The 14,357-nt window shown below is 35.6% G+C and overlaps 1 protein-coding gene across 1 annotated transcript in view; it reads left to right on the forward strand.

Annotated features, from left to right (window-relative positions):
• Nucleotides 1-14,357, forward strand: part of HCN1 (hyperpolarization activated cyclic nucleotide gated potassium channel 1) — a gene marked incomplete at its 5' end in the record, with an annotated part of 379,261 nt that overhangs the window by 358,268 nt on the left and 6,636 nt on the right. The window lies entirely within an intron of this gene.

Consider the following 14,357-nt stretch of genomic DNA (forward strand, 5'->3'; position numbering starts at 1 on the left):
GTCTATGATGAAATCAGTGATATGAGAACAGTGGACTAAGTTAATCTTAGAGATGAGTATAATGAACTGCCCTGTGTTTATTCTGTGTTTTTCTATTTTGAAATTACTCTTGCTATTTCTATGCTAAAATATTTTTTCTTCATGTACTGATGATGGTGGATGATTTTTTTAATTTTTTAAATTTCTTTTTACTTGTTTCCAAATCTGGAAAAAAAATATGTACTGACCACATCTTGGTCATAATTTTAAAAAATTTTAAATATGCTACTGGTTCATAATATCTAAGTATATCACAGCCATTCATTAATTTATTCATCCTTCAAAAAATATTAGACAACTTCAAAGGGTCAGTTACTGTTGTAGGTAATGGCAATACAGTAGTGAGGGAGAGAAATTATATCCTGCCCTCATACAGTGTGTAATTCCCATTGACAATCAGATAATAAAAAAAGAAAAGAAATCAATAAATAAAATAATTTCAGATAATTATAAATGCACTGCAAACAATAAAACAGTTTCTGGTTGAGAGTTTTCCATGCATACTATTGCACCTTTTTTAACTGGGCTAATGAGGATTATTCCCCTACTCCTCTACTATATGAAATTAGTCATGGCCATGACAATAAGCATGTTGTTGGGGAAGTTGCTCATTATGTAAAGCTGCCACGTAATACATATCAGACATATTTCATTCCTTTTTCTCTACAAAAAAAAATCTTTCTGCTTTTGTGTTAGAGAAAATATTATTAAATTTGACGACGCATCCCAACACAAAGGAAACACCATTATATGTGGCTTTTGTAACATTTCCCTAAGCTTATTATATAGCTAACCAAAGAGAAGAGCTTCTCTATATTTTTGCATGTCCTCAGATGCTTTTTTGTCCACACACACTATAAAAAGCCCCAACATAATCAAGCTTTTCTGTCATTAAAAATTTGCACATTGGTTGCTATTTATTAACACTAATTTAAATTTTGTTTTTCTTTTTCTCATTTTTTCCCCTACATCTAAATGCCATGGACTATTTAGTAGATCTCTTTTATCCTGTTTAATTAAACTAGGAAACCAACTGGAGTTACCTGACACTGAGTGGGAAAGAAAAATAGATGGAGCTTTCAAAAAGCATTTCTGATGTGTTTAAATATTAATTTTCTCTCTTGGGATGCCTGGGTACTCAGTCAGTTGAGTGTCTGACTTCAGCTCAGGGTCATGATCTCACGGTTCGTGGGTTGGAGCCCTGTGTCAGGCTCTGTGCTGACAGCTCAGAACCTGCAGCCTGCTTTAGATTCTGTGTCTCCCTTTCTCTCTCTCTCCCTTCCCCTCCCCTGCTCTCTCTCTCTCAGAAATAAACATTTTTAAAAAAACATTAGCTTTCTCTCATTAGCAAAGTGATTAGTTTTATTTTATTTTAGAGTGTTTCAAGATCATACCCCAAAATTTCATAATTAAAGCCAATGTCCCAAAGAGTTTAATTATAGATGCTTTGGTATCCAAAACATAATTTTGAGCTTCTATTGTCAAGATGATGCAGAAACTGCCCAAAGACACAAAGCAATAGCACATTTGCCACCTTGGCTTATTAGAGCAGGGGTATGGAAATATGAGCCCAACAGTATGTTCTCATCAGCACTGCAGTCAGTCCAGCAGCGTGGTGCTTCTAGGCAAGGGATTTGCTACTAGCACCTAGTAGGGAGAGGCTGGAGCTGCAGCAGAACACTTTACAATTCCCAGGACAGCTCCCAACAGCAAGGAATTATCCAACCCTAAATGTTGATAGGGCTGAGGTTGAGACTCCCTGGTCTAGAGAGTCTTGTTCAATTTCGTGTATTGAAACACACGTCCAAAAATTAATACAAATCTGACAGCAAGAAGGATTATCGTTCTTGCACTTATTTTATTGTTCTCCTGAGATCCCTTCAGCTTTTCCTCCATTCTCACTTGGTCTCTGAAGTTTTCATTATCATCCTTCTTTCTGCTTAAAGATTCCTACTAATCATAATGATGATGCAGAAAATAGTAAACGAAGATATATCTCGATAAATTAATATTCTAGGACTGAGTTATTCTTGTTATATTTTACTGTGCTCAACAAAAACTGAGTTTCTTTTTGTTTCCAATTGATATTCTCTTAAAATAGGTGACTCTCTTGTCCTGGTACAGTATTATAATGTATTTCAAAACTTATTTGTACTTATTTTAAATGTTGTAGGCTCTAGGGGACAATTTGGCTTAAGGCACATCTGGGAAGGGGAGAGAGTTGTGACATGAGCTGGAAATTGCAAAATTTACAAAATTTGTTCCTGGGTAGAAATTTTAACAGTGACTGAATGTTTAATAATATTGAAAATTATTGTTAATTTTTAGGTATGATGTTGATAGTATAGTAATTTGTATTTTAAAATTATGTTTATTTTAGGAATGCATACTGAAACTCTGCAGTTAATATATTTGCAGCTTATTTCGGAGTAATCAGGGAAAGGATAAATATGCAAGTAAAATATCAGTGAAATAAGTTTAGCTATGGGTTTTTGATTGTTTAAGCTGGGTGGGAAAAAAATAGGGGGTTATTTTATTGTTATTTACACTGTTCTGTAGTTTATTAGACTGATATTATGCTACTCTACTAGTTTTATCACATTATACTATTATACTATTCTACTCTTTTTATGTATTTAAAATATTCCACGGTAAAAATCTTAACAATCAAAAAAATGGGAAAAAAGTAAGCTTTTTTAAAAATAAACTTTACATTTTAAGATATGTTCCTTCTACCTCTACCTTCTCCACAAAACTGAGAAGAAAATACTGGTTGACTGATTACCTGGTTAAGTGAAGTTTCTATTGGATATAGTGTGAAAAAGATCCAATCACATCTCAATTAAGCTTATTAGAGGATGAGGAGATATCTTTTCTCCAGGATGAGAGTCAGACCATCTCTAGTAGGACTTTCCTGATGTCCATTCATCATACTGACCAAGTAGGTCACAAAGGAATTTTTTAATGTAGCTTAGGAAAACAGTTGGGGTGTTTGACCCAATTCTTCAGCTCATTTTGCTTGAAGTCACAAGTTAAAACTTGGTTTGTGCATCCTTAGTCTACTGACTGCTATTCTTCCAGATTTTGTTTAACTAAGTTAAGATATGATAAAGGCCATCTACTTGGAAGGGAAAAAAAATCTATATAACTTAGGGTTTGGCAGACTTTTTCTGTAAAAGACCAAATAGTAAATATACAGTCTCTGTCACATATTTATCTTTTAATTTATTTATTGTTTTTACAAACCTTTAAAATTATGAAAACTATGCGTGGGGCGCCAAGGTGGCCCAGTGGAGTACCTGAGTTGCTCAGTGGGGCACCTGGGTGGTTCAATTGGTTAAGTGTCTGACTTGAGCTCAGGTCATGATCTCACAGTTTGGAGGTTTGAGCCCCGCATCAGGCTCTGTGCTGACAGCTCAGAGCCTGGAGCCTGCTTCAGATTCTGTGTCTCCCTCTCTCTCTGCTCCTCCCCCACTTGTGCTCTGTCTCTCTCAAAAATGAGTAAATGTTAAAAATGTTTAAATTAAAAGTATGGAAACTATGCTTAATAATACAAAAAGTAGCAAAAAATCTGAAGGCTGGATTTGGCATAGGAATCCTGACATATCCTCTCTCTTTTTTTTAATTTTGTGTTTTCATGTTTACTTATTTTTGAGAAAAAGACAGCATGTAAGCAGGGGAGTGGCAGAGAGAGGGAGACACAGAATCTGAAGCAGGCTCCAGGCTCTGAGCTGTCAGCACAGAGCCTGATGCAGGGCTCAAACCCTCAAACTGCAAGACCATGGCCTGAGCGCAACCCAGTTGCCCCAGTATCCTCTCATTTTAAAATTAACCTTTCATCCAAATTGAATTCATTCTGAATAACATAAGCAAAGCATTCTGTAAAATACATTTTACTTATTATTATTCCTTTAATACATATACATTTTACCTCTATTACTTAATACATGCTACTAACTACACCAGCTAATTACTGACATGGATTATTTTTTATCATTAATACCTACTTGAACTTATACACAAACTTTTTAATCTAGAACTTAAGTGTCATTTTTATGGTTGTAGTTATACCTTCAATCTGCTAATTTGCTGTCACACACAGTGGTGCTTCTTGGAGGGAGAATGTCACCAGATATTTACCATGTTAGGATTAATTTGTGAATGTACCTGTTTTCTGGGTAGGAGGATGAGAGTGGGGTTGCTTTGTGTGCCTAATAAATTTTTGCTGTTACCTTACACAAAAAGAGATTTCCAGCTGACTTTTCTACTGATAACCTTGGATTACTCAGAAGTAGAAAATGGAAATGCTTTTGGTAGGATATTAGTTTTCTTCTCACTTCAAGGCCTCTCTGTGACTACTCGTGCACCAGACTTGAGGAACTCACCGTAATCTCTCAAGAGAGGATAATAGCCAAGGTAGAGACTTTTAACAAAATGGATTGGTATGAACACCCAGAAAGAGGTCACATATGGAGATGAGTATAAGTCAGGTATTTTCAGGCTAAGTGGCATTGAGTGAAGCTCAGGTTAGCTGAGGTGGTCGAGCCTACTATAAGGGGATACAGGAAGACAGGAGACCACAGCAATTCCAGTACCCCAGGAGCCATTGTAGGGAACCATTCCCATAACATGTATAATCTCTGACTTTCCTAGCTGTTCATTTTTTACTTTCAGTCTCCTCAGGAGAAGGTAGAGTTAAGTCTGTGAGTCACAATCCAATGTGAAGCATCCCCATCGGGAAGAGTTCTCCAGCCAGGCCATCCTATGGGCTGCTGGCCCAGTTTCAAAAGAGAGTCTTTGCGAGAGGCACCAGCCATGGTTGCACCCGTTATCACACATACTCAGTCACATGATAAGAGCTTACCAATGTGAATACACACAAAAACATGCTGCCTTTAACTAATTTTATAAAAAGGAGCTATTGGCTTCATGTCAGGATGAGTTTCATGAAACGAGATTTTTCTCAGGATGCCAAAGTTTTGTTTGAATTTTTTCCCGAAACAAACTTTTATCTTACCTCACTCAAAACAAACCCTCTCTAGTGGTTTGCCTTTACATGGAGGTTCAAATTTCACAGATGCCTCATCTCCTTTCAAATTCTTTTGAAGCTTCATTTACAGTAATTCTTAAAAGAGATCACTTTTGTTCTGGATGCTGTAGCTTTATTTTAGGCAAATCCCCATCACCTCATACCCAAATTATTATTGAAACTTTTTTACAAATATTTTATGGCCTCTAGGAGCCACTTTCTATCCATTCATTTTATAAGCCAACCATAGATTAATATTCCTGTATCATGGAACAAAATGAATGTACCTGAAAGAGGATGAATGTACTTTCTAGAGAAAGAAAGGCTGAGTGTTTTTCCCATATATGGCAAGATATCAAGAGATCTGGAATTCCCCAGCTCTATTCCATTTAGTCTCCTTTCCGAAGATAAGATTTCACACAGATTCCTTCCTTCAGAGGCCTTGCAATAACGTGTTCAGTCAAGACCAATCTTATCTGTGGAGGAATATTGTCTGTGACTAATCAAACCCGTGGTCGCCATTCTTACGCTTCCATGGAAACCCCCTTCCCACACTCTTCTCTGAACCTGTGCTCATGGCACTATTTCACTCCGGTGTCTTCCTTCCCATCCCATTGATTTGTCTTCTCCATCCTGATGGCCTAACCAAAGCAATCCCTACACTTTTTTCAGAGCCTCCCTAAGGGTCCTCATGTCACCAAAGTGTACAGAATTAGCCTGCGACAGGTAATGTATTGCCTGGACTTCTAGATTTCTATCGGGTTAAAGCTCCTAGCAGAACTTCAGCTTTGTAATTATTCTCAATCTTGTTTTATGCATTGTATTTGGATTTCTAATTAACTATACACTCTGAGTTGTTGGGTGCTTTTTCCTTTCTCTTGTATTTCCCATAGCTCCCTTCAAGGTGCTACAGGGAAATCATTTGTTCACAGTCCCTTAATTTCCATTCCATTTTGCCACCATTTTCCAGTTTCTTTTAAACAGGGGACCCTGGTTTAGAGGTAAACCTGATAGCTATAAGACTTCATTTCCCCCAACAAAACCCTCATTGACATCACCTAAGACCTTGTTAGAAAAATGCAGCATCAGCACCACCCCCTTCCCTATTTACTAAATCCTAATCTGCTTTTCAGCAAGGCATTCAGGCAATCCTTATGCATATTAAAGTGTAGGAATCACTGCACAGAAGATTCCAGTATGAATCAGTTGACCTTCAATAATATGTGACATTAAGTAAACCAGACCAAAACATTAAATAATAATACATTAAATAAACCAAGGGAATGTGTATTTAAATCCCTATTTTATCACTCACTTGTGTATGTGTTATATGTGAGTAAAAGAAGCAGAGAGAGAACCATAGGAAAATTTTGGTAACAAAAAAACTCTTTTTCTATAGTAGACTTGCCTCCTAAATATCTACTAAATATATTTTCTGTTTAGACTTTATTTCTGCTGTACTTTTCTTTTTCATTTGGTGTAAGCCTATTAAACTATATAGGAAAACAGAGCTGCCAAGATATGGCTTCAAAAAACACACTTGAGGTAGCTAAGAGCCAAAATCATTTGATGAATTTTTTAAAAGCTGGCTGCTTTTTAAAGGCATTTATAATTCAAGGTGTTTGATTAACTTTTAAAGAGTAGAGTGTTGGTAGATTTAAAATCAAAAGGAAGTGGTCCAGTGGATTTTTAAAGGTGGATAGAACCAAGAAAACTGTGGTCTTATCCTTCTTAGCTTTGATACTATTTATGTGATTTTTGTTTGAATTGCATAACAGATCCCCTTTAATCTTCTGTATGTCACATGGGCTAACATGGCTGGCAGTGATTGTTTTTATCTACTCAACAGATATTATGAAAGTCACTGAGGTAGTCCATCAAGTATTTTAATTTGCCAAAGACAAGTAGTATAAATATATAGTAGATAACGGTTTGTAAATAGTCTTGTGTATAGCAGTTTTTATGTAGACATTAGTCAGTTGAAAGAGTCATGGTGGAATTTAAAGACACATACATCATAAGGAAGAAGAAGGGGTGAGAGGTTTAGGGGTGGAAAGTATAAACCTTAGTGGAAACATCTGTATATCCAATATGAAATAATCATGTCACAAACATGTCCGTAGTCAATAGGAACCATATAAAAGATAAACACAATGTAACCTCTGATGGATGGGGTCAGAGTTCTTCAAAAAGATGTGGTTGTTTAGAATGTTGTGCTCAAATATGAGCACTTGTTTTAAGATAAATATTTGTATACTGATGTTCATCATTCTGCTCTTAATTTGTTTATTGATTCATTCATCTTTAGTTCTTCAACCAAATGATATTCCATGACTAAATCTATGGTATGCGTTAAACATTGTAAATGTGATTATTGTACTTTTTGTTAAAGACTTTATAAGTTAGTATAGAGAAATATCACAGAAACAAATGTCCTATAGGGTCTAAAATGCATAATTATCAAGTAGAGTGGAGGCACAAAGATTATTAAGAAAGGTGTCCATGGGTGTGAAAATATCTCACCTGAGACAAGTCTAGGAAATGGGGATGATTAGTTTAAAACGTTATTTATAAGGGAAATGATAAATATATTTTACACATTTGAACAGTTACTTGATATATGAAACAGTTACCTACTTATTCCAGCAGGTATAGTCAAATTCACAAGGGAAAAAAATTCTTCAAGAGGAGAGGTAACATAAGGAGGAAAGGAAAGGGCTCATGTTTTAAGAGTGTCCACTCTCTGATAGGCTTGGGCCAGTACTTTGCAAGCACTGTTTTAGTTAATCCTTGTAACAACTTTGCCAATGCTTATCTTGTCTGAGATGCCACTACTGGGTCAGTATTCAGAGCCGCAGGTGATAATCCTAATTTCTATCCTTTTCGAAAGATGTATTGACCAAACATATGGGGGAGAGCTAAGATTTTTTTTGGAAAAGCAATAACTTTAGATGATATAAATGACATTTAGCTTGGCCAGTAATAGAAGATGCTAATTATTGTATAAATATGTCCATGTCTATGAGAACTGAAATGATCAGTTATATCTTTAGAAAATAAAGCAAAATTGGATATTCTAGTTATGAGACTCTTTATCATCATATAATCTATATTTATGCATAATTATTCCTTTATAATATCTGAATTTGGAAAGATATTATATCCAGTCTGTTTCACAAGGTTCTAAAAGATGTGAAATTTACATTGATTTAATGTTCTATTCTAGTCCAAATTCCCTAGATTCCTATTCAAATCCATTTGACATCTGAGGTGCCTCTGCTAGCTAAGCTGGATATGCAGATTGATTTCAGCCGGATGTTACCACCTCCTACGCCATAAGATGTGATATTTTACTAGTTTACTACTATTAAATATAGAAAGATTACAAATACAAATATAGAAAGAAAACAAAAAAAGCGATACTTCCTTTTGCACATTATATGAGACACTGGATTAGAAGCGTAGGTAATTTAGAGGAAATTAGTATATTGTTACACAATAGAGAATTACTTTTATTTCACGATCCTAGATATTAAAAAAAAAAAAAGGAAGCAGCTTTTTTTGCTTAGGTTACTATAAGCAACCAAGTACAAATTTTCCCATAAATACTAGAAACTCAAGTTAAACATTTACCTTACAAATTTCTGTCAGAAGTTCCTGGTAAATTCCCGTGTCAGGGGAATGTTTCTGAGTTGCAGAATTGTTGACGCCATTTGCCTTACCTTATAAAATGACTTTATATAGGTGACAGTAATGTCAGGTAGACTGAAATGCATATAATCAAGGTTAACTAATGTCAGCAAAAATAGCATTGAGCACTTGATATGTCTCATGCCCTAAAGTTTATTAACAGTATATTTTTAATTTGGTGGGTGGTGGGTCAAATTTAATCTTCTGGGACATACTCTATAATATTGAAATTGAAAATAGTTTTCCAATGTGCCTGTGAGGGGGAGCACTCCCATCAGTTTTCCTCTTCAGTAAGTGAAATAACTTTCCCTGTAAAGAAAAAGGAGAATCATACAGAATTAAAATATGCTGAGAACTCAATACCTATACATTTGATTATTATTTAGAAATTTGTATCCAGACAAAGAGACTTGTTTTCAAGTAGATTTGCACTAAAGTTTGTAAAGCAGTGATTGCACCACTGGGAAATTCCCAGGCAAGTTCTCAAAGAGTAAATATGCAAGGAAAAAAAAGTCAGAGAGATTGGAACAATCAACCTGGTCTAGAAAATATGCCATAAGATTCCTTAAAAAGCTTACATCTCTGTAAGATGAACTTGGTTTGTTCTTTGGGAGTTCAATGTTATTTCCTTGTGTATTTTGCTTTTTGTGTGAAGTCAATCTGAGCACCCAAAAGGAAGTTAATATTCTACCTAGTGAGTAAGGACATTATCTACATTAAAGAAAATATTATCCGACCTTCTACTTTCTTCATCATAGACATTGAACAAAACCTGCAAAAATATGTTGTGTTGCATAAAGAAGGTACATAAATCATTTAGCCAATTCTATTACAAAGGGGAGATACCTCACAGGGGAACTAATATTACGTTATCTACAGCTTAATACTAGAACTTAATGTGGGCCTTGGGTTTGTCCACTATCATTATATACTCATAAATACTTTAAAATAATTTTCTCTGGGTTCAAAACTCAAGGTTGCAGCTACTGGGAGAGATACAATAGGGTTACTGTGTGGTTACTGCTTTTAAAATGTCTAAAACCAACGAAGGAGGTAAGTGATATTTAGGAAGAAATTAGAAAATCCAATATAAGAAAATAAAAATAGTGATAAATTAATATACACATAATTTCTTAAGAACCTAAAGGATAGTATGAGATTCAGATGACTAAATTGTTTTCCTTCTCTGTTTTTACCCAAACCCAAACACACACACATGCACACAAAGTAAATACAAAGAAACTCTGTAACACCTAACACAGGACTCTTTTCCCTCAATAAGTGGATCTCCAAGATGACCTAATATTAAGCAAAAATTATTCATGGAGAAGCAACTATTCCATTCACATATTGAATTTGGAAATTCAGTTCATGAAATCTAAGGCTCTTTAATGATCGGAAGGTTTGCTTTTTCCTCACTAAGTGTGTGGCATTTTTTATTTTTGTTACTCATGGTAGAAACAAGTATGGAGGCTTTAAAAGAAGGGACTATTTTAAAGTGATTTTTCACACTGACCAGTGACTTTCCCCGCTTATGAATGAATATACCTTCATTTGTTCTGTTTCTAAGAAATTACTGAGAAGATGCCAAGAGACAACGGATGAAGAGTTTTGAGTTGCCTCCAGAAATGTGATAACATGAAATTTCAGTTGTTTAAGCCAAAAATTTGGTTTGTTTTTTTTTCTAAGAGAGAGAGAGAGAGAGAGACAGCGTGAGCAGGGGAGGGTCAGAGAGAGAGGGAGATACAGACTCCGAAACAGGCTCCAGGCTCTGAGCTGGCAGTCAGCACAGAGCCCGACGCGGGACTCGAACCCACGAACCGCGAGATCATGACCTAAGCGAAAGTTGGATGCTTAACTGACTAAGCCACCCAGGCGCCCCAAGCCAAAAATTTGTTTTAAGAATGCTGGTGGGGGGCACCTGGGTGGCTCAGTCAGTTAAGCATCTGACTTTGGCTCAGATCATGATCTCACAGTTGGTGGGTTCAAGCCCCGTGTCTGGCTCTGTGCTGACAGCCAGCTCAGAGCCTGGAGCCTCTTTCAGATTCTGTGTCTCCCTCTCTCTCTGACCCTCCCCTGCTTTCTGACCCTCCCCTGCTCACGCTGTCTCTCTCTCTCTCTCAGAAATAAATAAAACATTTTAAATTTTTTTAAAAAAACAAAGAGAAACTCCAAATCAACAAATTATGCCACATCACCAGACTTTTCATCCTTCAATGTGAATGGATGTCAGTGGATTACCTAAAGAAAGAGCATTAAACATTCAAAGGAAAGATCTAAGCAAAGAGGCAGAAATAGAGAAGAGAAAGAACTCAGAAAACAGAAGGGAAATTAAAATATAAATATTATAAATACAAAATGTAAAAACAAAAGCCCTTTTTTTTCTTTTCACTTTTACAGTTGTGTTCCAATATATTTTACACATATAATTCACCCATTTAAAGTGTACAATTCAATTTTTTCAGCAAATTTACCAAATCATGAAGCCTTCACCATAAATTTGGTTTAGAACATTTTCATCACTTTCCAATAAGAGTCCTTGTGACCATTTATTGTTAGTCTCCTTTCCCACTGGCTGTCCTGAGCAACTGATTATTTGTCTCTATAGATTTGCCTTTCCTGGATACTTTGTATAAACGGAATCATCTAATATGTGGACTCATGTCTTGCTTCTTTCACTTAATGTTTGTGAAACATCCCAAGGTCTGTCCACGTTGTAGCATGTTTGTGTCATTCACAATCAGTACTCTTACCACCTAGCAGGAGACAGTAGACCACACATCTACAATGAAAGAGAAGGATATAATGAGAAAGAAATAAACATAGAAAGCTGGAAAGCATTTGGAAATTAAAAAATATTAGTGCCAAAACAAAAACGTATTAAAAAGAATGGAAGGTAGAGTTGAGGAAATCTCCTACAGTACTTTTGAGGACAGTAATTTTGAGGAAATCACTACTCACTCCTTCACATCCTGGTTTTGCTGTTGTTGTTTCCTATTTGGTGCACTTAGATATTGATTTTATAAGTGAAGTTCTTTTATTTTTTATTTTTTTTTAATTTTTTTTTTAAATGTTTTATTTATTTCCAGGAGAGAGAGAGAGACGGCCTGAGCAGGGAAGGTCAGAGAGAGAGGGAGTCACAGACTGAAACAGGCTCCAGGCTCTGAGCTGGCAGTCAGCACAGAGCCCGATGCGGGGCTCGAACCCACGAACCGTGAGATCATGACCTAAGTGAAAGTCGGACGCTTAACCGACTAAGCCACCCAGGCGCCCCGATATAAGTGAAGTTCTTTTAAATTAAAGTTAGGCACCTCGCAAACAAAAATAATTTATATAAAGAGAACTTGAAAACAAATGTATACTGTATATCTGCATAAGAAATATTTTTCACCCAGAACAAAGCATATTGGTAGATTTTATCATTATGATTTTTATCATACTGTAATTACAATCTTGTATCCTTTTTTTTCCACTTAAGCTTCCATGACCATTCTCCTGTTACCACATTGACTTTAAAAGCTTCACTTTTGGGGCACGTGGGTGGCTCAATCGTTTCAGCTCAGGTCATGATCTCGCAGTTCATGGACTCAAGCCCCATGTCAGGCTCTGTTCTGACAGAGTCTGCTTATATTCTCTTAACTTCCTCTCTCTCTGCTCCTCCCCTGCTCTCTCTCTCACACAAAATAAATAAATAAACTTAAAAACATAAATAAATAAAATCTTCACTTTTAATAACTGCCACATAGTTCATCCAGTGGCCATATAATTGGTTATGAATCTTGACTTGTTAAACATTTAGAATATACATCTCACATTTTCAGATGTATAAATAAGTATGTGTCACCGTGTAAACAACATTGCTCAAATGATAGACTATTTCCTTAGGTTAGATTGTCCAGTGAAATTCCTAGGTTGTAGAGTATGGATACTTTTTAAGACCTTTTTTATATCTTATTGGTTATTTTCCATGAGGTTTATAACCATTCTACATGACAACTTGTACAGATTTGAAAGCAATACTTAGCAGTCATACATTTTCATCACCTTATTCATCAAAATGTGCCAATCATAAATTTTATAATATGGCATTAGTACTTTATTGACAACAGGAATTTAATTTGGGGGCAGTGTTGAAAAATACTTCCTTTTTGTACATTGTTTAGAGTATAGTAGCCAGCAAATTCCATGGTATGATAATGTGCTTTATGGTTAAATACTGACCAATATAGATTCATCTTTCTACATACACCTACTACACACACACACACACACACACACACACACAAATAAACATGAACACTCTACAATATTATTTATTAAATTTATAACATGTTACCAGTATGAACAACAGCATAACTGGTTGTTTAGGTGGCATTTCCTAAAATCCTGTCTTCCCAGATTGGTTCAGATGGGTTTCTAAATACTTCAGAATGCCCACAGTCTGTATTGTTGTTCTTACCAGATTGCATTTAAATGAACTCTTAATTAAGATTACCTTTTTTTTAACCATCAGCATATAAGTAAAACAAAAGTAGACATTGTTTGAATCATATTTCCAGCCCTAATATCAAGTACATAATGCCAACCACATAATTAACTCACAGTGTTGATCAACATGAACTGAACCTATTGAAGTTCAGAAGAGTGTGAATTTAGACCCCTTTCGTCCTTATGTTAGGAAACTGTATGTTTCAGAAATACTTCTGCCATTTCTTTTTTCAAATTGGTTATCTTGAAACTAAACTTTTTAATTGTTTCTATTTTTAAATCAAAGTCTATAGAGTTTAATTAATAAATTTGGGGGAATGAAACAGAAAGTTACCACTTAAAGATAAGGGAATCCAAATGTGCAAGTGTTTGCTTACCATATTTTGGAAATCTACTTCTCAAGAAAGAATTCTTCTGAGAAATTGTTGAAATAGAAAGCCACCCTGTGCATTTGGAATATAGTTTTTTTAATACCAGTCTCATTGGGAATATGCAAATTGCATAAGGCAAACCTGAAATGCATCCATCCGAACGTGTAGTCCAGTTTTTCTTGATCATAGGACTTTCTAGACCAATGCTTGGGTTCACTTTGGTTTCTGTCTATATGCTATAATCTGCCTTCCAAACTTTATAAAAATCTTGTCTGATTACAGTTTTTTCTAATACTCAACTCCACCATAGATTTATGATTCCATCTTCTACATTTTTATTGTTATTTTAGATGGGTTGCAAGGAGGGCTGAAGGATAGATAAATTTGTTTTGGTTTCCATTTACTAAAGACTTTAATTGTTTAAAAAATAATATTATTTAAGGTTGCATATTATTAATTGGGTATTTTTGTCACAAGGAATTTACTGATAAAATAGAAAATGCTGCCAGGGCACCTGGGTGGCTTAGTCGGTTAAGTGTTCGACTTCACCTCAGGTCATGATCTCACAGCTTGTGAGTTCGAGCCCCATGTCAGGCTCTGAGCTGTCAGCACAGGGCCTGGAGCCTGCTTCGGATTCTTTGTCTCCCTCTCTGTCTTACACACTGTCTCTCTCTCTCTAAAAAATAAATAAACAATAAAATTTTTTTTTAAATACTGCCAATTACTGATTCATCGCACCA

Source organism: Crocuta crocuta, unplaced genomic scaffold (assembly GCF_008692635.1).
Source record: "Crocuta crocuta isolate KB4526 unplaced genomic scaffold, BGI_CrCroc_1.0 scaffold409, whole genome shotgun sequence".
NCBI lineage: Eukaryota > Metazoa > Chordata > Mammalia > Carnivora > Hyaenidae > Crocuta > Crocuta crocuta.